The 25161-nt window shown below is 46.6% G+C and overlaps 1 protein-coding gene and 1 pseudogene across 2 annotated transcripts in view; one reads left to right on the top strand and one right to left on the bottom strand.

The window, feature by feature from the left end:
• Syt2 (synaptotagmin 2) overlaps window positions 1-25161 on the bottom strand; it is a 127648-nt gene that overhangs the window by 81341 nt on the left and 21146 nt on the right. The window lies entirely within an intron of this gene.
• On the top strand, window positions 156-23306 carry LOC103731893 (annotated as a pseudogene).

Genomic DNA, 25161 nt, shown 5'->3' on the forward strand with positions numbered 1-25161 from the left:
AAAAATCAAAGGTCATGTCCTGTTTAGAGATACTTTACAGATCTCTCTCCTTTTCAATGTCTTGTTTGTTTTTTTTTTTCTATAACATCATGAAAATATATTAGCTCCAAAGTCTTCTTCCTTTTGGTCTGGTGGCAGCCATCAGGTGAGTCAACATGGGTGCCTACAAGTACATCCAGGAGCTGCGGAGGGAGAAGCAGTCAAATGTGATGTGCTTCATGCTGCTGGCAGCCCTGGGACCCCCACCCCACCCTGCTGGACAAAGCATGTAGTCTGGGCTACAAGGACAGAAGGTTACATCATATACAGGATTCATGTTCGCCGGGGTGGCTGCAAATGCCCAGTTCCTAAGGGCAATCTACAGCAAGCCTGTCCATCACGGTGTCAACCACTCAAGTTCGCTCAGAGCCTTCAGTCTGTTGCCAAGGAAAGAGCCAGATGCCACTGTGGGGCCTTGAGAATCCTGAATTCTTACTGGGTTGGTGAAGATTCCACAGATAAATTCTCTAAGGTTATCCTCATTGGTCCAGTCCATAAAGCTATCAGAAGAAATCCTGCCACCCAGTGGATCACCAAACCAGTCCACAAACACAGGGAGATGCATGGGCTGACATCTGTAGGCTGGAAGTGTCATGGCCTTGAAAAGGGCCACATGTTCACCACACTATTGGTGATTCCAGCAACACTTTGCAGCTCCACCGTAACATAAGTCATGTTTGTAAAATTCATACCCAATAAACAATTTAGGACAGTCGAAAAAAAATTAGCTCATAGACTAAGTACGAGCTAGGGATCCTTCCTGAAGGTACTTGTCACCCTGATGGGCTGATGAACTTGTCTATGTGTCCCACACTGGACCAAAGACACTAAGAGAAAAGCCTGCTTGGGATGTCCATCACTGCTTCATATAGGCTACAAAGCAACCTTAAAAGGCTTTTGAGGTGAAATCCCTGAAGGCCACTGAGAGATGGCATTACATCATGAGTGGCACCTGGACCCTACAGGTCTCTTCTTGGCTGTACATTAAGATCTTGAAGGGCTTTGGAGTCCTTTCTCCCCCCTCTTGCTCCTCCATCGCTCTTGTTTCTTTTCTTACTTGGGCACCAGTACAAACTTCATATTTTATTATCTATTTATTGAGCAGAGTTTTAGGGTCATAATTCCTCATTTAACAAGCAGAAAAAAATGGACACAAACATTTTTTTTAAGAGCCAACTAAAATAAGTTTGTCAGCTGCTCTCAGTAGGAAAGAAAAAAGGTTACCTAGTCCCTGGTCATCACAATGCCAAACCACTAATTTCACTTAAATTTCCCCAGTGACCTGACAGCTTGGTTTGCTGCGTCAGCAGAATCTAGAACCAACCTGCTTGTCAGAATGCTGAAATTCTATGTGCCAGGAAAAGTTTCCCATCCAGGAAATTAGGACAGACTGGCACCCCACAGGTCAACCCTGGCTGGCTCAGGACCCCTAGGATTCTGCATCTTCTCAGTGCCTGCAAATGTGATGAATGAAGGGGAAGGCTGGAAGGCCAGCAGTGGGTATCTGCCTGCAATCTCCAGGGGCTCTGGGAGCAACATGCTCCCATATCCTTTCCTGCTGTTACACGAGCTCAACAGCATTTTGAGTCTCAGCCCATAGTGATTATCATGAGCTGCATGGATGCCTGTCTGCAAGCAATATGGGGAAAGGGAGACAAAACATACCCCAGGTACAGGGATTGATTAACATATGAAAAAAAAGGGAGAAACTGACCAGAAAGATTCAATCTTTAATCCCAGGACTGGGGAGGCAGAAGCAGGCAGATCTCCGTGAGTTCGAGGCCAGCCTGGTCTACATAGCAAGTTCCAGGCCAGCTGGGAGACCCTGCCTCAAAAAGACGAGAGAGAGAGAGAGAGAGAGAGAGAGAGAGAGAGAGAGAGAGAGAGAGGGAAAGAGAGAAACAAAAGAAATGCAAAAGCAGAAAACCATGGCCACCTTAGAGCTGGAAGATCAGGAGGCAGTCTGAGGACCCTGAAGCTGGGAGCATGGCACTAGGGAATAGAGACATAGAGGAGAGCTAGACCACAGAGGCTTCTGGAGACCAAGGCCCTTGGAATGTATACTTGTGGCCAAATAAACTCAGGATCCCACTGGAAGAGAGCTTGGGAATTCAGTTCCCTGTAACCAAGCAAAGCAGAGGAAAGAAGTGAAAGAGCCAAGGGGCCCACCACCATTTGGGGCACAGAATTCTACACAACCCTTAAAGCATTTGTGCAAGGCAGGTGTTTCTTTGCCCATTTTCCAAAAGAAAAGTGGGGGGAAAAACCCTGAAAACTTGCAAGAATTCACAGCTGCTGAAGCCCAGACCCAGGATTGGGACTGGGGTCTAACTTACTCCAAAGCCTCCCACCACTGGGCAGGGCACCTCTCAAAGACAGGGAAGGTAATGCCTGGGCTATTGATGACCTTTGATTTGAAAGTACATGTATTTCTTGAAGTATATGCCAAGTAAAAGCTTATGAAATCAAGTGGATAGGGTGTGTGGACCACTGGTGAGAGTGGATGTGGTACTCAGATGTCTATGTCTCATTTTTGTCTAAGCCTTGGGAAATTTGGGACATGTGGCTGATTCTCAAAGTTTGGGGTTTGTTTAACAAATTCATTGCACATTAATTCCATACAAGCCATGAAAATATCACAGCTAAGCAGCTATTAACACAAAATAGATACTGTGAATCACTAGTCAGTCTTTGCATCTCTTTTTTTGTTTGTGTTTGTATTTTGTGGGGTTTTGTTTTGTTTTGTTTTGTTTTGTTTGAGACAGAGTTGCCCTGTAGGCCCAATGACTTGGAACTTGCTGTGTAGACCAAGCTGGCCTTGATCTCACAGAGATGCACCTGCTCCTGCCTCCCCAGTGCTGGGATTAAAGCCTTGTGCCATCATGCCTGGCTTTGGATCTCTAAATAAAATACCACTTAGAAATACTTGTCAGTGTTTAATTCTTATCTTTAATAGAGTTTAGGACAGCAATTGAGTTTCAAGATATGAAACTCTCACTCAGGCAACCCACCAGAGTCTGGGCTTCTCATATCAGGCATGATGGAGATACTTCCATCTGTCTGATGCTATCCTAGTTGGTGCTGCAGGAGGGTTGATGAATATATAGATTCTGGGTCTTAGACCCACTCAATGATGGGTTACTTGCTGCTCTGAGTACCCACTGACTCACACAAAACACACATACACACACACACACACACACACACACACACACACACACAGAGCAAGAAGGGCTTGTAGCAACCCAAGAGGGAAGAGGAGACCCCAAGAATACCTCTACTGCTAGAAGCCAGGATTCTGAGTGAGGGGATTCAGTGTGTAGGGTGATGCTGTTAGACTTGCCCCTCTGTAACTTGTGAGGTCCCAGAGGGATCCCACTTGTAGCAGTTTGGATGAGAATGTCCCCATAAGCTCCAAGTATGTGAGTACTTGGTCACCAGTTTGTAGTCCTGTTTGGGGAGGATCACAGAACCTTTAGGAGGAATGGCCATGCCTGAGGCTTTGAGAGTTCAAAGTCACATCCCATTTCTAGTCTCTCTGCTTCCTGCACCTGCTTGAAGATATGAGCACTCAGCTTTCTCTCCAACCACCTCTGCAACCATGCCTCCCCTCCATGATTGACTCTTATCCCTCTGGAACCATAAACCAAATAAACTCTTCCTTCTATAAGTTGCCTTGATCACAGTGTTTTATGACAGCAACAGGTAACTGATATACCACCGGATAGGGGCTTGGGGAGCAGATGGAAGGAACTACAACATGCTGCTGTGCTTGAGCTCAGGAACCTAGGCCAAGAGAGGACAGGGTACAGGAAGGACAAGTGGGAGGCTTGGGCACCTAATCCTTTACCCTATATTGTGCATTTCCTTTGGTAGCAGGGATCTATTGGCTAGATGATGGTAAGGCTCCCATGCTGATGAACTGTGGACTCCCCCAGTCCCCAGCCTACTATCGCTGGGAATCAGCACTTCCTTCAGTCATTTAATGTGTAGACAATGAAGGGGAAGGGGGAAAGGGCACACTACATTGGGCACTAAATCAAGATTAATGATGTCCCTGCTAGAATTAATTAATGCATTTCCTGGGAGCTGAGAGCAGAACTCAGCATGGCAGTTCTAGCTCTAAAAAGCATGGGTGGGACATGTGCCTCACTCACCCCTGAAAGCAGCTGTGTGAAAGCAGTGTGAAAAGAAGGTCCCTCCCACAGCCCCATCACCACTCTGTATTGAATCTATCCTTTAATGTGTCCTCATCTGTTTTGATCAGCACAGGCTGACTAGTCATGCACAGACACAGGTTATCCTTGGTAACACAAAAGAAACAACTTGTCAATGACTCTTGGATGGCAGCTGAGTTCAAACATGGCTCTTCCCTTCAGATTCTCCTCCCCTTTCTAGATCCTAACTCCAGCGCACACCTAGGCTCCCCAGGATCTGAGGGCTAGTGGGGCCTAGAGCTGTCACCTGGTTAATGCTGAAACAAGTGAGGTCAGAAGACAAGTCCAACTGGACATGGTGTGGCACATCTATAATTCCAGCACTCAGGAGATTGAGACAGGCGGACAAAAGTTCCAGACCAGCCTGGGTCAATAGCAAGACTCTGTCTCAGAAAAACAAAGAAACAACCAGCACCAGTCCATGTGGCAAACAGCCCATCGTTTCTGTTGACCATCAGCTGACCCAATATTTCAGCCCAATCAGTGGACATGGGTAGTGCCTACTCATCTCTAGCAGCTTTCACATCATCCTTCTGGTTCCCTGACCAAGGTAACAAGAGTCCTCCACAAGTCATAGCTATCCTCCATCACCTCTGAAGGTTTGGGGAACGCATGAGACCCAGAGCCAGCTCTGGGATCCATAGTCGCTTGAGCCAGAGCCAGAGAGACGTGTGACTGCTGCTAGCCTGGCCAGGCTTATAGTTCCTGATCCCGGCACCAGGGCTGCAGGTGGCTGAGTGTACACCTGCCAAGGCAGACCCACTTTCAGTAAGGGAAATTAGGTCATGAGGACTGACCCTGCTGTGAATGGCAACTGAGAAAGACAGGATCCTAACAAGGCCCCAAGGAAGCACTGGGCCACTGTGTAGTGGGCAATGAAACCCTGGAACTGGATGTCCAGGTGGACATCCTGAGGGCCATATAGTTCTCAGCTCCTCTATACCTTTGGCAGCCTCTGAGGTTAGAGAAATATGAGTCTGCGGCCAGAGTCCACTAAAGCTCATAACTCTTTTGTTCTAGACAGGGATTCAGACAGGCTCATCTTTACACATATCAGGATGAAAGCAGGTGGAGCTGAGGCTGACTTTTCATTCTCTACTCATGGAAGCTTAAGCCTTGAACGAGGATTGGGGTGCCCTACCATAGGTATGTCCTCAGGTGTCCTGCAGATGCAAATAAAAACTATCTTTGAATGAAAGAGAAAATAAAAAATAAAAAGAATGGGGCTGGGGATATAGCTCAGTTGGTACAGTGTTTGCCTAGCGCTGGAAAGCCTTGGGTTTAATCCAAAGCACTGTATAAACCCGGCATGGTGGTAGAGGATCCAGATATGGTCATTGTTGGCTGCATAGTGAGTTCAAGGCCAGTCTGGGATACATGAGACCCTATCTCAAAATAAATCAGTAAATAAATATTTTAAAAAGAAAAAAGGCTGGGACTATTAGCTCAGCAATAGAGCACTTTTCTAGCATGTGCAATGCTTGGGCTCAATCCTTGGCACCACAAAAAAATAAAAGGGAAAATAGTCCTCTCTGAGAGAAGTTAACAAATGATTGGCCAAAAAGTGTTTTATCTAGGGCTGGTGGTGCACACCCTTAGTCTCAGACTGCTGGAGGATCTAGAGTTCAAGGTCAGCATGGACTACATAGAAAACAAACAAACAAACAAACAAAAAACAGTACTTAGCTCATAGTTAAAGAAAGTCAAGAGCTGGGCATAGCTAGCCATGAGTTCAAGGGCAGCTTGGGCTGCATAGTGAGTTTGAGGTCATCGAGGGTCACATAGCAGAACCCTATCAAAAATAGAGAGGGAAGGAGGGAGAGAGGAAGAGAAGGAAGAAGATAAGAAAATTAAAGACATGAGGAACCAAGACACCCTGAGAAAGAACTCACAGGAACAGCAGATGAGTAAGATGCTCACAGAGACTCCAGACACTGGGATTAGATACTGATTAGAAAGCAATTGTTTTCAACATTCAAGTAAGTAAAAAGTCAATATTGAAACACTCAGCAAGAAAGTGAAAGCTATAAAAAGTGTCACACTGTTTTGAAAAGATGAAATGGAAATCTAATAAGTGTTGATGATATGTATGAAATGTTTGTGTCTCCCTAAACCCCGATACTGAAGATCCTTAATCTCTAGTATGATAGTGCTTAGAGGTGGGAGATATGGTTTAGAGGGGGTCATGAAGAGTTCTTAAGGTAGGACCAGTGCCCTATTAAGAAAGGACACACTGGCCTAGCTCACATTGTATACACAGGTCCTGGGTTCAATTCCTAACACTACATTTTTGAAAAGTGTTTCCAGAACACAGTGGTAAAAACATGGCAGATACAGAATAAAGGATAAAAGACAGAAGATTCAGTCAAAAAGAAAACATATATTTAATTGGAATTACAACAAAGAAAAAAGAAAGGGAAAGAATCCAAGGCAATTCTTTGGGTTGTTTGTTTGGGCAGGTTTTTTGTTTTTGTTTCTTGAGACAGGGTCTCACTGTGTATGCCAGCTGGCTTCGAACTCACAGAGATCACAGATCTACTGGAATTCTGGAATTAAGTGCATGTACCAACACACCCAGACCAAGACAATTCTTAAAGAGGTATGATTTGAAAAAGATTTCTAGATCTGTTAAAACATATCAATCCACAGAGTCAAAAAACTAAAAAATCCTAAGTAAATAAATAGAAATTCATGTCTAGACGTATCATTGAGAAACTACAGAAAACTAAAGAAAAAAGTCTTCTAACACAGACCCAAAGTGCCTAGTTACCAGTCAGAGGCAGTTCAGGCTCCAGGAGTCCTGCTGTCCAGGTGTCTGCTCCTGTGGAAATGAGTGAAAGCTTCCTCCACTCCTCACCTGGACATCTGGGCGGGATGGAGGGAGTTAAAAGAATACTAGAGAGATGACGACTAAAGGAACTAACAAATGAGCTGTCACACAAGTGCAGACATGGGCCTGGATTTATTAGACACCAATACATCACTAGGAGGCAAGAATGAAAGAGCTGTACATGCTTACATCCTTGCTTAGAAATTGAAATGTTACGTCTTCTAGAATAAACAGTAGGCTGATCTCACAGCCTGGGTGTGGCAAGTAACTCTGGTGATGAGACACTAAGTAAAAGAATAAGTAAAGGGGCTCCCAGGATGGCTCAGCCAGTAAAAGAACTTGCCACCAAGCCTGATGACTGGGGTTCAACCCCTGGGACCCACAGAGTGGAAGGACAGAACTGACTCACACAAACTGTCCTCTGACTTCTGCATATATGCTATGGCATGGGCACACACACACACACACACACACACACACACACACAATTTTTTTTTGGTTTTAAGTAAGTGAAGGGAATATTGCTCAGTGCTAGAGCTTTGGCATGGTATATATAAGGCCCTAGGTTCAATCCTCAATGCCAGAGTTTTAAAACAATGAAAATGAGCTGGGCATTGTGACACACACCTGTAATCCTAGCACACAAGAAGTTGGGGTCCGCCTGGGCTACATAGCAAGACTGCCTCCAAAAATATGTCAGTGAAAATGAGCAAACAGACAAAAACTATAAGCCAGGAACTTCAGTTACAAGCAAGAGAGAGGCAACAATTTGTGTCTAAATTCAATGCAAACAAACAAAAAAATCTCTGTTCTCTAGAAATTTTTGAATAAGTTTCAGTTCAAGGGACACTTTTCTTCTCAGAATGAACCAAACAAGACAGCTGCCCCTGCACTGCAAAGACCAATGCTCACCTTACCCTAGGAAGGAGGAGTGGACATTTCCATTTGAAAGGACACATCACCCAGGAAGGAGGTCAGTTACCCTGGGGTGCCTCAAGACAAGGCAGGAGCCACATCTCCCCTCTTCCCTTCTCTCATTGCTCCTGAGCAAGTAAGAGCCTCAGCCACTGTCACTGCCCCCCTCACAGATTTACTACTCTGTCTCTGAGTCTCCAGTCACCTCGAGTTTTCCAGCCTTTAATGCAGTTTCTACATCTGTACAAGATTTATTTAGCACATTCATGCTCAGCCAAGAGGACAATTCCTCATAGAGTTCTGATCTCATTTGCTGTTAGAAGGCTGGATGAGATTGTGTGGGTGATGGGCAGATGTTGGATGGTTGTGAGCAGGAGTGTATGTGTGTACATTTACACAGATGTGGGGCTTGTGTATGGTGTGACAGGTGTGTGGGTGGTAAATGTGTATACATCTAGGCACATCATCTAGATGTGTGTATGTGTGTGAATTTGAAGATATGATAGCAGAGGTGTAATTTTCTTTTTTTAAAAATATTTATTATTTTTATTTTATGTGTACAAGTGTATTGCCTGCATGCATGTGAGTTCACCCATGTTGTACAATGCCACAGAGATCAGAAGAGGATGTCAAATTCCCCTGGAATTGGATGTTTTGGCATGGTAAGTTTCATTACATTTTTATACTAACAAAACAAAGTTATAAATCAAGACACTTTTCTTTTTTAAATATTTTATTTATTATTTTAATTTTATGTGTATGAGTGTACTGCATGCATGTGTGTAAGTATACCCATGTCATGCAATGCCCATGGAGGTCAGAAGAAAGCATAAGATTCTCCTGGAACTGGAGTTATAGACGGTTCGTAGCCGCCATGTGGGTGCTGGGAATCGAACCCCAGTCCTCTGCAAGAGCAGTTGGTGCTCTTAACTGCTGAGCCATCTCTCCAGCCCCCTGAGGTGTACTTTTCTATATGGCCAAGCATCAGCTTGATTTTGGAACATGTGAACATCTGTGTGAAAGGATATGAAAGCTGTGATGTGTGCATGATGTGATGCATATGTGATGTGTACATGCACACATGTGTAAGGAAGGTGAGCTGTAGGAAACTGCATGTGTATATGGGGTCACCTAGGTTTACTCATCCACATCCACATAAGTGACCAGCCATGGTCAACCATGAGACTCTATAAGCAATAAACTGTCTCTCCTCAGTTGAAAACAGGCCAAGAACTCCCATGGGCTTAGTGGGAAATGCCACCTCCTTGCCCTGACCTCCGAGGCCCTGCTTGCCCCATCCTGCCTCCCTCATCTACTCTAGCTCCAAGTTCTCTTGCCTTCATATGTTGCTGTGGTCACACTGACCTCCCTTATGTCACCTCCACTCATCATACTGGTTTCTGCCAGGAAAGGCCCTCGTATTCACCGATCCTCCAACCTGGCATGCTCTGCCGCCTCTCTGCTCAGGTGCTTCCTCCAGAACGCCACTGCTCAACAAAGCAGCCAGCTTCATTTTCCTTCTTCACCCAGTGCCATCAGAAGCCACCTTGCTCAGGCCTTGTCTGTCTGTCTTTCTTGTGTTGAGTACCATGCTGGAGATCAAACCTTCTACATACTAGACAAGCACACTATCTACCACTAAGTCACCCCCTTGCTCAGTCTTTACCTTGATGGGTTTTGTTGTCTGTTTCCTTTCTTGAGGCAGCCCTGGCTGGCCTGGAACTCCTGATCCTCCTGCCTCAGCCTCCTGAGTGTTGGGATATTCAAGATGCTTGCCATTTGCCTTTTTTTGCCTTGATTAATGTCTGCTGGTGCCTCCTAAGTGAATGCAACCTGCATGGAAAAGGCCGTTGCCTCCTGTTTGTGGTAGTTTGAATGAGAAATGTCTCCCATAGCTTCAAGTATTTGAACACTTGGCCAGTTGGTAGCACAGTTTGGGGAGAGGGGAGGAGCCTTTAGGAAGGCGGGGCCTAGATGAAGGAAGCACATCACTGGGGGAGGGCTTTGAGAGTTTATAGTCTTGCTCCATGTCTAGCTTGCCATCTATTTCCTGCAAGTGGTTGAAGATGTTAGTCCCCAGTGTTCTGCTCCAGCTGTCCCCTGCCATGATGGACATTCATCCCCCTGGAACCATAAACCCAAATAAACTCTTCCTTCTATAAATTGCTTTGCTCATGGTGTTTTATCATAGCAACAGAAAAGTAACTAATACACTGTTTATCACTGGGTCCCAGAACAGTGCTTGCATGTTAAATGAGAAGAGTATATGTGCTGTGTATGATGCATGTTATAAAAAAATAGGATGCGCCAGGTGTGGGGTGTACACTTTTAATTCCAGCACTCAGGAGGCAAAGTGAGATCGAGGCCAGCCTGGTCTACATAGTGAATTCCAGGCCAGCTGGGGCTGCAGGGAGACCCTGTCTCAAAAAGACAAAAAAAAAAAAAAGATGCAATGAATCTCTGACTACACTTTCAATGTACAGTCATCCATTCAGCCAATGATCGCGTCTCATCTACTGTGTGACATGCTCACTAACAGCAGACCCTGCTCTCATCATCTTTATAGACCAGTAGGGGAGATACACTGAATAACCAAGAATTATGCTAAGCATATAAACACAGAGCTAGGACAGTATTTGATGAGGGGCCAGGTAGAGTTGGAGTCTCAGCTGAGGCTTTGCAGAGGGATTGGCACTGAAAGAGGCTAGGCTTTGTACCTGCAGCCCACCTGGGTACATGCTCACTCACAACATTGTCACCAGAGGTCCTGACCTCCAGCCAGAAGCACTTCCAATCTCTTAGGATAAAATATGTGTGCTTACTGATGCCAAAATGCATTTCTCTCTAGGCCCTGGCTGGTTTCCCTGGGCCTCCCTGCCCCACCCCATCCTTTGACCAACCCCCCTTCCCCAAGCAGCCAGGTAATAGGCCTAAACCACCTAGGGGCCAATGAAAGGCCCTAGTTTGACCAGTCATCATTCACCTTTCTCCCAGCTTCCTATGGTTTGACTACTTTGCATCTCTGCCTTCAGTCCTCATTAGCAGTTCCGGCAGGTTTCCCTATGCCTGACCCCAGCTCATTGTACCAGGAAGACCTGCAGAGTGTGTTCAGCCTTAATCACAAAGGGCTTAGCTGAACCCAAATGCATGATAATGCTAACAGCTCTTGTCTCATACTAGACCTCAGCACTAGCTATGATATCGTATGCTCTAAATACCATTGAACATCATGCTAAGACAAAAAAAGCAAGCTGAAGAACACAGACTTTACATCGTTTATAGAAAAAGTCTTAGTCACAGAGGTACCTCTTATCTCATGTTCTTGCAATGTGACCTACACACTGAGGGAAGATCTATGTCTCCTTCCCTTGAAAATGAGTAGGTTTTGTGATCAACAGATTTTGGCAGAAGAGATGCTATATGGGTAAGGGCTAGGCACTGGAAATGTAGCACATTTCTACTTTGGGGTCCAGCCACCATGTAGTGGTGATTCAAGCCACCCTCGGGAAAGAACAGAAAGCCCTAGCTGAGCTTTCCACCCACGCTGCACAGATTTGCTAGCAATGTGAACGACTTACCTTAAAAGCAAGCCCTCTAGGGCACCAGGCAGAGTGGAGATGAACCATCCCTGCTGGACCCTCTCACATCATAGTCAAAGTCAATGACTATGGTTGTTTTAAGCCATGAATGTCAGTAGTTTGTTTTCAGGTAGTTTGCTGTACTGGGTAACTGACATGCACATCAAAGCTGACGTTATCTTGCTTATAAAGTATGGATAGCATAGTCATCAGGCTTCTTTCAAATGCTTGGATGGAGCAAGAGTTGAGGTGGTTTCCAATGAATTTTAGCTGTGATGACTTACACATCTACTTATTTTTTTGTTAATATATATAAAAGAGAATGAGTAGTTGTCAACTTGACACAGATGGAAAGGGAACCTTAACTGGGGAATTTCCTTTATTGCATTTGCCTGTGAGCATGTCTGTGAGTCTTTAAAAAAAAAATTATCCCAGATGTCCAGCATTAAAGTACATTGTTGGACTTTGGTTTTGTTTAAGTGTGTATGATTATTCCCTTTTGAAATAAGAAAGTTTTTAACTTGTTTTTTTGTTTTTTTTTTTTATTTCCAGGAGCACATAGTTAAGAGATTTTGGCTTTTTAAAGAGATTTTTAACTTTTAGGGAATTGGAGAGATGGCTCAGCAGTTAGGAGTACTGGTTGTTCTTGCAGAGGACCCAGGTCCAAATAAATCCCAGAACCCACATGGCAGCTAATAATCGTCCATAACTCTAGTTCCAGGGGGTCCAATGCCCTGTTCTGAACTCTGCAGGCATTGCACATCACGGGTGCACCTACACACATGCAGTCAATATACTCATGTACATAAAATAAAACTAGTAAATAAAATTTTTAAGAAAGAGATGTTTGAATTTTTTAGATTGTGGGACTTCTAAAGTTATATTGTGTTTTATATTGTGACATTCATATTAATATGAGTTCTTAGGGACAAGAAATGCAAATTTTATGGTTTAATAGTGATGTGTTTGTGTGTCAAGTGGACTAGGGGGTCAACTGTGCTGGATGGTTTCAGTTGTCAACTTGACATGCCTAGGAAGACAGAACCTTAACTGGAGAATTTCCTCTATCAGATTGGCCTGCGGGCATGTCTGTGAGGCATTTTCTTGATTGGTGAATGTTGTGGGAGACCCCAGTCCACAGTGGGTGGTGCCACCCCTGGGCAGGAGTCCTGGGCTATATAAGACAGCAGGCTGAGCACAGGCCAGAGGAACAAGCCAGTGAGCAGCGATCCTCTGTAGTCTCTGCTTCAGCTCCTGCCACCAGGCTCCTGCCTTGGGTTCCTGCCCTCACTTCCTCAGAGTGTTTTATCTCAGCAATAGAGACGCAAACTAGGACAATATATTACATGTTTGTTTTTAAATATATAGAAAAAAAAATCAGCCCAACATTAAGAGTGGGTAATTCTATGAAAATGGATGTTTATTATACTTTTCTAATTTAACTTCCAAAAACCATTTTGGTTTTTCTTTTGTTTTGGTGCTGGGGATCAAACCCACAGCCTTGAGCATGCCAGGCAAGCACTCTACCACCTAACTACACATCCAGCTTTGGGGTTTTTTGCTTTGTTTTTTTTTTTTTTTTTTTTTTTTTTTTTTTTGAGATAGGGAAGACAGGGTCTTATGCAGCCCAGGCTAACACTGAACTTACTAGGTAGTTGTAGATGACTTGAACTCCTGATCCTCCAGCCTATGCTGAGATTATATGTTACCACACCCAGTCCTCCTACCTCAGCCTCCCTAATGCTGGGATTATAAACATGTACCATCATGCTCATTTTTGTTTTGTTTTGTTTTTTGTTTGTTTTTTTGTTCAGTCTTTTTGAGACAGGGTCTCCCTGTAGCCCTAGCTGGCCTGGAACTCACTCTGTAGACAAGGCTAGCCTTGAACTCACAGAGATCCTCCTGCCTCTGCCTCCTGAGTGCTGGGATTAAAGGCATGTGCCAACCAACATGCCCAGCTATGTTTTATTTTTGAGACAAAATCTTGCTGTATAGCCCAAGCTGACCTCAAACTCACAAGCTCCTGAGTACTGGGATGACAGGCATGGACCACCATGCTTGACACCAAAAGTTTTGAATACAGCAATAGTAAAGACTCTGATTCTACCAGGGCATAGTGGCACATATCCACAATCCCAGCATTCAAGAGGCAAAGGCAGGAGGATGATGAGTTTGAGGCCATTCTGGGCTGCAGCAATGGACTGTGTCCCCAGTGCAGCACTGCTGGAGGAAGACCTGATACAGGGGATTAGGTCATGAGGGCTCTGCCTTCCCGAGAGGATTAAGGTCCCAAATTCAATGTCCCTTGCTCTCCTGCGCTTGTCCCTCTCAGCCTTCCATCACAGGATGACAGAGACCCTCACTAGATGCCAATACCACATTCCTGGACTCTGTGGAACTCCAGATCTGATCCAAACCATTTTCCATTCATTCAGAAGTACATGAAGACAACTACCCCAGTGGTACATCAGACTTAGTGGTCTGTTCCAAAGTTTAGGAATTTTCCCAGGGCTTCTTCTCCCTTCCCTCCCACTCAAAGTCATCAAGTTTGAAGTGGTGTTCTTCCTAATTATCTCTTCAATGCAGACTCCATCTTCCAGTGGTCCAGGCCCCCATCATTTCTTTCCCTGCTTCTGCCTCCTGAGTGCTGGGATTAAAGGCATGCACCACTACACCCAGCCCCATCTTTTCTTACCTACTGAATTCTGCAATTATCTTTTCGAAGCTTTCCCTGCTGTTTGTGCTGTTCCCCTCCAAGCAGGAATCGCGTCTCTGACCAAGTGAGCGTTCTGGAAATGCATGTCTGGTTACATCCCACCTGCTTAATTTCCCCCAGTGGTAAGATTCAGACTCCTAGCCCTGCATTCAAGAGGCAGCTCTGGGCCTTCTCTTCCTGACCCAGCCATACCCCAGCAACCCCTCCTGTTTCTCCCCATGGTTTTCTGAGCCTTGAATATCCTCTATTCATCATGTGAGTGCTATTTCTCCTAAAAGACATGCTCACATTCCACCTCTCCAAGTCCACCAATCTTCTTTGATCTGACCAGTGTTTTGTTCCCTTTCTTCCTGTACTGAATTAACAGGCTCAGTTTCCCCAGGATGCCTGCTGTCTAACACCAGGGTTCATAGCTATTCATCTCTGTATCCCTAAACCTATCACACCATCTACCATTTTGTTGGGGCTCCATACATTTTTGCTAAATACAACACTTCCTTAAATTCAAACCTGAAAATTCAGAGGACTCTAATTTATCTAGGTCATTATATAATTGTCTCTGAAGTAGGGAACAGGAACACACCAGTCCCTACCTACAGGAGCTGGAGCAAAGAGCATCTGCCCTTGGGACCTTCCTAAGTCTTCCTCTCATGTAGAAAACAGGTGGTGATTACATTACTACTGAGGTAGCTAACAGGGCAAAAAACAGGAAAGGGCTGGAAAGCACATAAGAGGAGAACGGAAAAGTGCTCCGAGCAGCTGACCACGCTTCCAAGCTTCATTCTGACCCTTCTCTGCTTTTCTCCATCGAAACACATTCCCAGAGCTGGAACACCCAGAGGTTCCAGTATGCATAGACTTGAGAACACATGGGGGACAGGGAGCAGTGCAGGGTACTGTGATGCCCAGCCCTCCTGCCTGCTGGAGGCTCTGGACACAAAGGGCTGGGCTCAGCTACAAGCAATTTGAGGAGCAAGAGAAGAGCCCGCCACAAAACACTCACCAGCACTCCTGTACTTGGGGCCCAGGGGTACTCCTTGTTCCAGCACAGGACTCTGCCCAGGTCCTGATTCACAAACAGTCTAGGTAATGTCTCAGGGAAGTGATAGGTCACCCAATGGACACATCTGACAAGCCCCTACTCATTCTTCCCACCCTAGCCATGGCCATACCACCTTCCCTAGCTGCCCACGGTCCTAATCTCTCACCAGCCCAAGGCCACCCAACCCTGCTCCTGATCCACAGCTATTCAGGGATCTAGCATCAAGGCAAATGGTCACAGTGAGGGGAGAGGTAGAAGAAAGAGTCCTTGGGGTAAGAGCCAGCAGCTGTGAAGAATCCTCTGCCCCACTGGCATCTCATCTTATTTAACTGGAGAGTCCCCAGGGCAGGGTCCTTAACTCCTCCAGCCTCAGCAGACAGCATCAAGCACTCAGGAAACGCTAAATGGAATCTCTGAGAGGCTCCCAGTGAAAGCGTTTCATTTTCAGCCCTGAGGAAACGTTTCAGACAAGAGCCCAAGATCCTTAGAGAGGAGAGCAGAGCCTGAGCTGGGCCCTCAATCACACAGGATCCAAGGGGGAAGGGCCGATTAATCCAAGGGGAGGTGGCATCAAACAGCCACTGTGATGACCATTTGGGGTAACACAGAGTGTGTGCCATGAGGTCATCCCCCAGAGCTAAGATTCTCAATAAATAAGCCAAGGGAGGGAGGGAGGGAAGAAGGAAGGGGGGAGGGGAGGGACTGAGAGAGAGATTCTAGTCTCCTCACACCATCTCATTAGAGAGGTGGAAAGCAGATGTGTGAAGTACAGATGAGCCACTCTGCTTGCTTGAGAGCCACTGTGATCCTATGATCCTTCGGGTATCAGACCTGAACCTGTGACTTCCTTATCAGCTGCCTCACCAACCCAGTACTTTCCAGTAAGTTTGGGGCCATAGTTGACTACCATGTTTCCTACATCTCTGAGGTACAGCCTTCTAGGCCAGCCTGGGTTGTTTTGATACCTCCCTTGTGGCTCCCTGTCATGTCTTGTCAGAAGAGTGGCCCCTTAGAAGGTAGGTAGTATCTCCTGATGCCTTCTATCCAGCCCCGGTTCAGAGTCAGGCCACAGGAGGCACCCAGGAAGTCTGTGTGGCTGACTGAGCAATCTGACCTAGTATGCTGGACAGGAGGAGCATGGCATGACTGTCCTGTGGCAAACTTCTGAATGCCCTCCCCTTGTGGACTCATGAAGGTACCCACAGTATCAGACACCATTACCTGGGGATGCTGGGTTTCAGCACACAGAAAGTTAGATCACAAGATAGGCTGGCAATAGAAGAGAGGTCACAGGATAGAACATAATTGCTCAAGGAGGCCAGTAGACAAGAAGGAAGGACAGGGCCAGGGAGGAAGGGGCCATGGTGGGCCACCGGAGTAAATAAAGGCTTCCAGCAAGAAGGGGGATTTAATCTGGACCTTAAATGAGTACAAAGACTCCTGGATAGCAGCCAGCTGAAGAGCAATGGCATGGGGGCAGCAGAGCATGGAGTGGGCTTAGGGCCCAGGTGTGGTCTAACCAAAGCTTTCAGAGGATGCCGAGCACTGAGAGATAGGAATGTAGAGCCGATACGGAGCCAAGCATGGGCTAGCCTCCAGCCAGAGGTGATCTAATAAGCAGGTGACCACAGGAACCAGGACCATCCGATTAATCAGCTAGATTCTGGGTTCTGATACCATCCCAGCTCTTCTGCCTTAGGAAGGAAAACACAACTGAAGAATCGAAGCACTGGCCTTTAACAGAGGTGCCATCACATACTCAAACCAGTAGGAAATAGACCATGAGGTAGAAAAATGGGTAGCAGGCTTAAAGATAACTTCAGAAAGAGATATTCAGGGGCTGGAGAGATGGCTTAGCAGTTAATAGCGTGGTAGTACTCTTCCAGAGGACCACAGTTTGGTTCCCAGGAAAACCTCCAGCTCAAGGGGATTCCAATGCCCTCTTCTGACCCCTGTGGGCACTGCACTCACATGCACAAACCCACACACAAACACACATGCATATACATGATTAAAAATGAAGTAAGGAGCTGAGCATGGTGGCACAAACCTTTAATCCCAGCACTCAGGAGACAGAGACAGGAGGATCTCTGTAAGTTCAAGGATGACCTCACCTGTATAGAGTGTTCTAGGCTGGCTGGGCGACATAGTGAGAGCCTATCTCAAAAAGTAATCAAATAATTTTTTTTTTAGGATATTCTAATGGCTGGTAAGCATAGGTAAGGGGCTCAGTTGCTGTGGTCACCAGGGAGATGCAAGCTGGAATCAAAAGGAGAATCATATCTGATCAGAGAATAGCTAAAAAGGTGAGAATTGGCAAGAATCTGGGGCTGCAGGGATTCTCCATCACCGCTGGTGGGAGAACACTATGGCATAGGCATTTTGGAAAGTGTATCCATAGTGATAAGACAAAGCGAGTTCATGCCCTGACCAAGCAGTAGAAACAGGGTTACAGAGGGAGGTTATTCATAACAGCCCCAAATTGGCAACTACACCAATGTCAGTGGTGTTAGAGTGGGCAAATCATTTGCAGTACAGTGACACATTAATGAGAATAATTAACCACATGAAATGGCAGGTGAATGTCACACAGAATGCTGACAAAGAAGACAGTCACTGCAGAGTGTGTGTTATTTCAGTTCCCAAACAACAGCACTGGGCTCATAGCTGGGGAAATCAAGGCAACTTCCACCTACTCAAGGTCATTTTTGTCCACTGAGGTGCTGGTAATGTTTCATTTCCTGGTTTGACTGTGGCCATACAGTCATGTTTGGCTTGTGAATATCTGACCAACTGCACTCTGATGATTTGTGCTCTTTTCTGTGTGTGTTTTGGTTCAACTTCTAAATTTTATTTTGATTATATATACTTAAGGTGTAAGAGTGCTTTGATATACTTAGTGAAATGATTACTACAGGTACTCAGATTAACAAACCCATCACCCCCCAGAGCGACCTTCTTTGTGTATGTGACAAGAGCCCCTAAAATCTCCCCAAGCACATTTAGTATACAATGGAACATCACTAACAGTACTTCACACAGCCACAATTTTGTACCCTTCACCTACATCCCCCCCCCCCCCAGTTCCTGACAACCCCAGGTCCACTCACTGTTTCTATGTATTCAACTTTTGGGGTTCCATATGTAAGTGAGATCTTGCAAGGTAGTTTTCTTTCTATGTTTGGCTATTTTACTTAGCATAATTTCCTCCATGTTTATCCCTGTTGTTACAAAAAGACACTCATTCTTTTGCAAGGCTGAATAATATTCCATTGCATTTGAGTCATTCATCAATGGAAACTTGGGTTGACTCTACATCCTGATGATCGTGACTGGTGCTACAGGAAACATGAGCATGCAGATGCTGTCTCTACCGGAAAGAACATAATGCAGAAGTTTGGCCACAGAAATCTGTCTTTTTTTAAATCCTCCACTTCACCTTGGCTCTTTCCCTTTATTCAGTCTTAGCTGGTTAGTGAATCACATCGTTGGCCCCTGTGTTCCTTCTGGCTTTGACTTAACATGTTTCTTAACATGTTGCTAAGCTTACCTTCTATCTATCCCTGAGCCTTGATGTTCTGACAAACTCCAATATCGCCCAACCTGTCTCCACTTGCTTATTTTCTTTTCATCACTGACTCCCCACTCCTCTCTCGAAACCCCTCCAGGAATGAGCACTATGTAGGGGGGAGGCATGACATGAACAAAGGATACTTTAGGAATGCTAATGGAGCCACAGGTGGAGAGTAGGTGCCGAGAGGGGGAAAGATCAGCTGAACTAGGACCAGGAGGGCAGCTGGGAAGGGAGAGGGCTCAGGACACCCTACAAGAGGTGAGCTCCCTGAAGGAGTGTAGTTTTCCAGGAGGGAAGACAGCCCTTGGCAGAGCCAGGTTTTGAGAATTTTTCCTTCTACAAAGAAGCTTGCCAAGAAAGTGGCTGCCTGAACAAACATGGATGTGTTTTTACCACCCAAGGAGGAAAAGGAACAAAAGGAACAAAAATACAGCCATTTCCCCTTCACCTGGCTATCACTAATCATGCTAAACTGGAAGGGGTTGGTTAGAGAGACCAGATCTGTATCCTTCATTCCAGACTCCCCACTCCCCCACTGCATACCAGCAGGACCCCACTATTAGTGCAGAGAATAGATGGGAATTCATCACTCAAGCCAGGCATCAGGGCTTTAAACACACCCATTCTTTTCTTCAGATTCTATTTGTTTTTTAATTTTTAATTTTATGAATATGTGTATTGCCTGCATGTAGGTAGGCACACCCATGTCATATAATACCCATGGAGGTCAGAAGAGGGTGTCAGGTCCCCTGGAACTGGAGTTAAGGGTGGTTGTTAGCTGTCATGTGGGTTTTAGAAAGCAAACCTGGGTCCTCTACAAGAGCAGCCAGTGCTTTTAACCATTGAGATATCTCTGCAGCCCTTCAGATTATAAAAGTCACATGACTCTAGAAACCTGAGGTCCCAGGTCCGGTGTCTCATCTCTTCCTTGATCAACTCGACCTCTACCTTAGGGATATTCCTACCTCACCCCACCTCAGCACATACTGGGATGCTTAGATGGGGAAGCATGGAGAGCTTGGAAGCTGGGCCGTGGGTAGCATGCCTGCATTATTTCTTTTTAAGTCTCCCTTGCAAAATGCACTGCATGTTTTATTTCAATCTGCAATGAAGCATATTTCAGGGCAAATTTCCTATCGCCTGTCACAGCTCAGGGGAAAAATGAGTGCATATTTCCCCAGCTCCATTAAGTAGGGAAACAGGCTCCCATTGCTAGCAGGCATGTTCCCTGCAAGTGAGATGAGGGATGAGATCATCAGCAAACAGTCTCCTAGTCCTGGGCATGGGCTGCAGGGGCAAAGGTCTAACCATTTACATTCCCAAAGGCATGAGGAAGCCTGGGGCTGGCCAAGCAAGCCCATACAAAGAGCATCAGCCCAAGAGAACACAGCCAGATCCTTAGCATTTTGGTCCACAGGTCCCTGCCGTCTTCCTGCCTCAACCTGCTTCTTGTCTTACAGCCTAACCTCAGACCGACAGACAGACAGATACATATGCTCTCAAAAAAAATACAGCTCACAGCTTCTCTTTCCTTCTTGAGCTGCTCTTCTGTTCCCTGACACCTCCACTCAACTGGAACAGAAAAGGTATGATCTGGAGTTGGGCCCCCATTCTCAGGTCAAAGATGAGTCATCATGAAGACCACTCCCTATACTCTGCTAGGCATTGATAAATAAACACCTCTCTCTTGACCAGTTCCTTTCACTTTCTGAGGCCATTGTTTCTGGCTCTGGCTTGCTGCTTGCCACCCCCTCCCTCCCCTTTCTTCTCTTCTTTCTAGAGATCGGCTTTATTGTACAACTCTGGCTATCTCAAACCTGTTATATCATCCAGGCTAGCCTTGAATTTACAGCAATCCTCCTGCCTCATCCTACCTAGTGCTGGCATTACAGACATGTGCCTCCAGGCCTAGTGGTTGATATATATATATATATATTTGGGGGAGTCTTTTTTTGAGACAGATCTCCCTGTAGCCCGAGATGGCCTGGAACTCCCTATGTAGACCAGGCTGGCCTTGAACTCAGAGATCCACCTGCCTCTGCCTCCCAAGTGCTGTGCCACCTAGTGATATGTTTAAAATATTGGGGATATAATCCGTGGCCTTATGATGCAAGGCAAGTGCTCTACCAGTGAGCTACATTGCCAGTCCTTGTTTTAGACTATAAGATCTCACTATGTAGCCTGGGCTGGTCTTGAACTTGAGATCTTCCTGCCTCTACATAGCTCTCTGCTGATTCCTGCCACCCTCTAAACCATTCTCCATGCCTTGTCAAAGGCACAGCCTCCATCTCCTTCCCTCCCTGAACATGCACATTCATAGCCTTCCTAGGCCTGGCCTTCCCCTCTGCAGCCTAGTACTTCACTCCAGAGTTTGCCCTCCCTCCAGCCTTCAAAGTATGCCCCATGCTCTTCTCTCCAAGCCCTCATTCTCCTAAGTGCCCCTATATACATGGCTCCCTTCTCTTGTCCATCTGTAAGATGCTTGTTCCTTCCATAGGTAGCAACACTGGGACCTCCTGCTCTGGGAAGTCCCTTCTGGGGTCTTTGGGAGGACTGAACCCTGCCCCTGCCCCTCTGTGCCCCACATATTCACCTTGACACTTGACCTTCTACCCTGAAATGACCTGTGGCGTATTTTACTGTGCTCACAAAGGGCAGAGAGGCTGGACCACACATTTTCACATCCCTAGCACTTATCTCTGTGCCTGCCCCCTAGTAAGTACCAGGTCACTAACTGGACAGAGGACTCTCAGAGGCCCAGTGAGGCATGTGCCCAGTCTAAGGGCCCTCCTCCCTGACCTCTCAAGCCAGTCTTAGTATCCTCATGCTCCCTCAATGCCAGAAACCCATCATGGAAGCCTGCCTGTCCAGCATGCAATGCCTTTCCTGTGGTGGTCTGTGCGGCTGTCTCCTGTCACATTCTCATCTCCATATGAGTTACTCAAATCCCTGTTATGTTGTTCAAAGGCAGAGAGAGGATATTTCAGCTCCACTCCCCTCTCTCTTCATACCTAGCACCAGCTGGGTAGAACATGGCTGACCTGATGCTGAGCTTTGTGACTAAAGGGGTGATGGGCAGAGGGAACTCTGTGAGAGAGCACCCCAACCTCAACCAGAGGCTGGAAAGAAAGGGTCCCCACAGCCCAAGTGTGGTAGCACACACCTGTAATTCCAGAGCATAGACCCACCACAGGAGACAGAAGGATCATCAATTTGAGTTTGAGGCCAGCCTGGGGCACCTAACAATACCCCATCTCAGTGGAGGGAGGACAGGGATGGGGTGAAAGTGTGGCTGTGAGAGAAGTCTACATGTGTGTATGCCCGTGTATGCTGTTGTAAGAATGGATCATCGTCTTCCCCAGGGTGCCTTTAATCCTAGCACTTATGAGGCAGAGGCAGGCAGATCTCTGTGAGTTCAAGGCCAGCCTGTTCTGCTTATCGAGCTCCAGTCCAGTCCAGCTGGGGCTACAGGGAGACCCTGTCTCAAAAACAGAAAAAAAAAAAAAAAAAGAATGGATCATCTTCATACTGTTATAGTTGGGTCTAGAGTATTCCTGAAGGCTCATATGTTGATTACTTGGTGGTTAATGATGCTATCGAGAAGTAAGCTTTAGGGGTAGGGCATAGAGGAAGTCACTGGGTGTATGCCCACGAAGGAAACATTAGGACCTCTTCTTCCTCTCTCTCTCTCTCTCTCTCTCTCTCTCTCTCTCTCTCTCCCCCCTCCCTTTCTTCCCTCCCTCCCTCTCCTTCCAGACACCATAAGTTGAGCAGCTTTGTTCTGCCATGCTGTCCCGACCATAATGTGCTGCCTCACTACAGGCCCAAAGGCAATAAGAATAACCATTCCTCCTCATAAGTAGATTACCTGAGGTAATCTATTTTGTCACAGTGACAGAAAGCTAGCACAAACAAATACCATTAACTTTACCTCTTGGAATCTGAGTAAAAACCCACGTTTTCCTCCCTTACTCCTTCCTATCTACCAAATTCTTGGTACCTAACACTGAATTGAAGCCAAATAAGAGGGGGAAAAAAAGGCTTTTCAGCCACACAACTGAGAGAACACGTTCATGGGATGGGGGCAGTGGCCTGGCTGGTAGCATAGGCCTGCTCCACACTGCATCTCACCTCAGCCAGAAGCCCTCCCACAGTAGAGGCTGGACGCGTGGGGCCACACTGGTAGAGTTACAATCATGCCTCATACCCACAGGCTGCATTGCAGAGCAGAACCCAGAAGATGCTTCCACACCCCAAGCTCTTCAGGCCACTTCTGTTGGTCGGTTTCATTTCCCATCTGACAAATGGGCTAATGTGATCTGCCGCAGCATCAGCCAGACTCCTCCAGCTCCCACCAGCAAGGTGAAAGGGGAGGATGTGGTCAAAGCTCACTAAGATTTCCCAAAGTTCTTAGCAGGAATGACCCCATGGGAGGACACAGCCCAGGGTCTGGAACAGGTTGGACTATATGCAGCAGAGTACAGCCAGCAGGTCCTCACTGTCTCCTGTGAAGATGATCTGCTCCAGCATCTTTGACAGGGTCCCAGTAGCAAACGGAGAAACATGAAAGAGTTGGTCCAAAAACCTAAATCCTGAACTGTGTTATCCTCTTGCAGGCAGACATTACTCATCCACCTCCCACACTAAAGTGTTACATGAGCCCTCAGGGAAGAGGTCGCTGCCCAGGAAACAAGAAGACACACTGGACTGCAGCTGGGGGCCCTCAGACACAAAAACAAGAAAAATTTCCCTACAACAGGAGCTTGTGACAGTCAGAGATGGGCAAGGGCTAGGGGTCAGCCCTTCCTTGGGGCCTTTCCAAACTGCCAGAGAAGCCTGGGTTAGGCTGTTCATCCCTTGAGGAGGGGTGTCCTTGGGTGGCCTCCTTACTCAGTCTCCAGCAGTCATGGGAGAAAAGGGGACAGTGTGGCAGAGGGAAGATCAAAACAGAAAGTCAAGGACATTTGTGTTCTACTCATGGCCTGCGGCAGAGCAAATGTACATAGGAGCAGCCCACATGGCCACACCAAGCAGAAACAAGGCTGTGATACCCCCCATAGATGAGCATGCCATTAAACACACGCAAGAATGTGCCTGTACACTCCTGCAGTGTGCGTGCACGCAAGCACCCCCCCCCCGACACACACACATATCAAGGACCAGCCAGCCCTCCGAAGCATATGGTGGCTGTTGCTGTAATTCTATCCGGGGATCCCAATGACACCATTCCCACAGGGTCAGCAGAGAATGGGAGGAGGAAAGAGGTGGGAGTGGGGTGGCAGAAGAGACTAAAGGACTGTTATTGCAGACAGATGCTATGGAGAGGCACCCTGGCCGGATCCCCTCTCCTCTACTGAATCCCATATGACCCTCCAGTCCCTCCCTCATCACCATAGCAAGGCTGTTCTATGGGGTGGTCTTAGGACCCAGAGAAGCCAACTGCATCCAATTAGCTGTCCCAAGAGTATATGCTGCCCCTTTGCTCCAAGCAACCCCTCCTGGGTGTTCCCCAACATTAGGCAGTGAGGACACCTCCACAAAGCAGGCAAATTCAACCCCTGGAATCAGGGATTATGAGCCCCCACCTTCTCTCCAGTCAAGTCACCTGAGAAGGCTGATGCACAGCCCCCTGGCACAGTCCACTCATTCAGGAAAGTGGCCCTCCCTACTCTGGAAAGGGAAGCCCAAGAGTCTGTACCTACCAGGAGGGCAACTAGAGACACCTGAGTACACAAACCTGCCGGGGGCCCACTAACACTCCACAGGAGCAGTGAGTCATTAGTCAGCATCTATTATTCATCTGCCCAACCTCCAGCCAGGGCCAGGGATGCAGCTGGCGCTGGAACCCATACCTACTCCCTCCACCCACTCCCCCTTCAGGCAGCGTGACCATCACACACACACACACACACACACACACACACACACACACACAGAGAGAGAGAGAGAGAGAGAGAGAGAGAGAGAGAACCTCTAGAAAATACATGTGGAAGTCACATGGCCATCACCCCTGATGAACAGATGGCCAGCAAGTCACAGGCCAAGCTGAGATGGAACATGGGACGCTCAAAATGAGGATTTTGAAGAAAGGAGAAAATGTTCACTTTATCCAGTTTGATGAGCACACTTGGTGACAAGTTGTAGCAGAGTAGCTAGGCAAAAGGTACCAGGGTGCTTGTCCCTGAGAAAGACTTCCACTGCCAGCTCAGCTACAGCCACATTTTTTTTTTTTTTTTTTTTTGGTCTTTTT

Source organism: Nannospalax galili, unplaced genomic scaffold (assembly GCF_000622305.1).
Source record: "Nannospalax galili isolate Female #2095 unplaced genomic scaffold, S.galili_v1.0 scaffold113, whole genome shotgun sequence".
Classification (NCBI taxonomy): Eukaryota; Metazoa; Chordata; class Mammalia; order Rodentia; family Spalacidae; genus Nannospalax; species Nannospalax galili.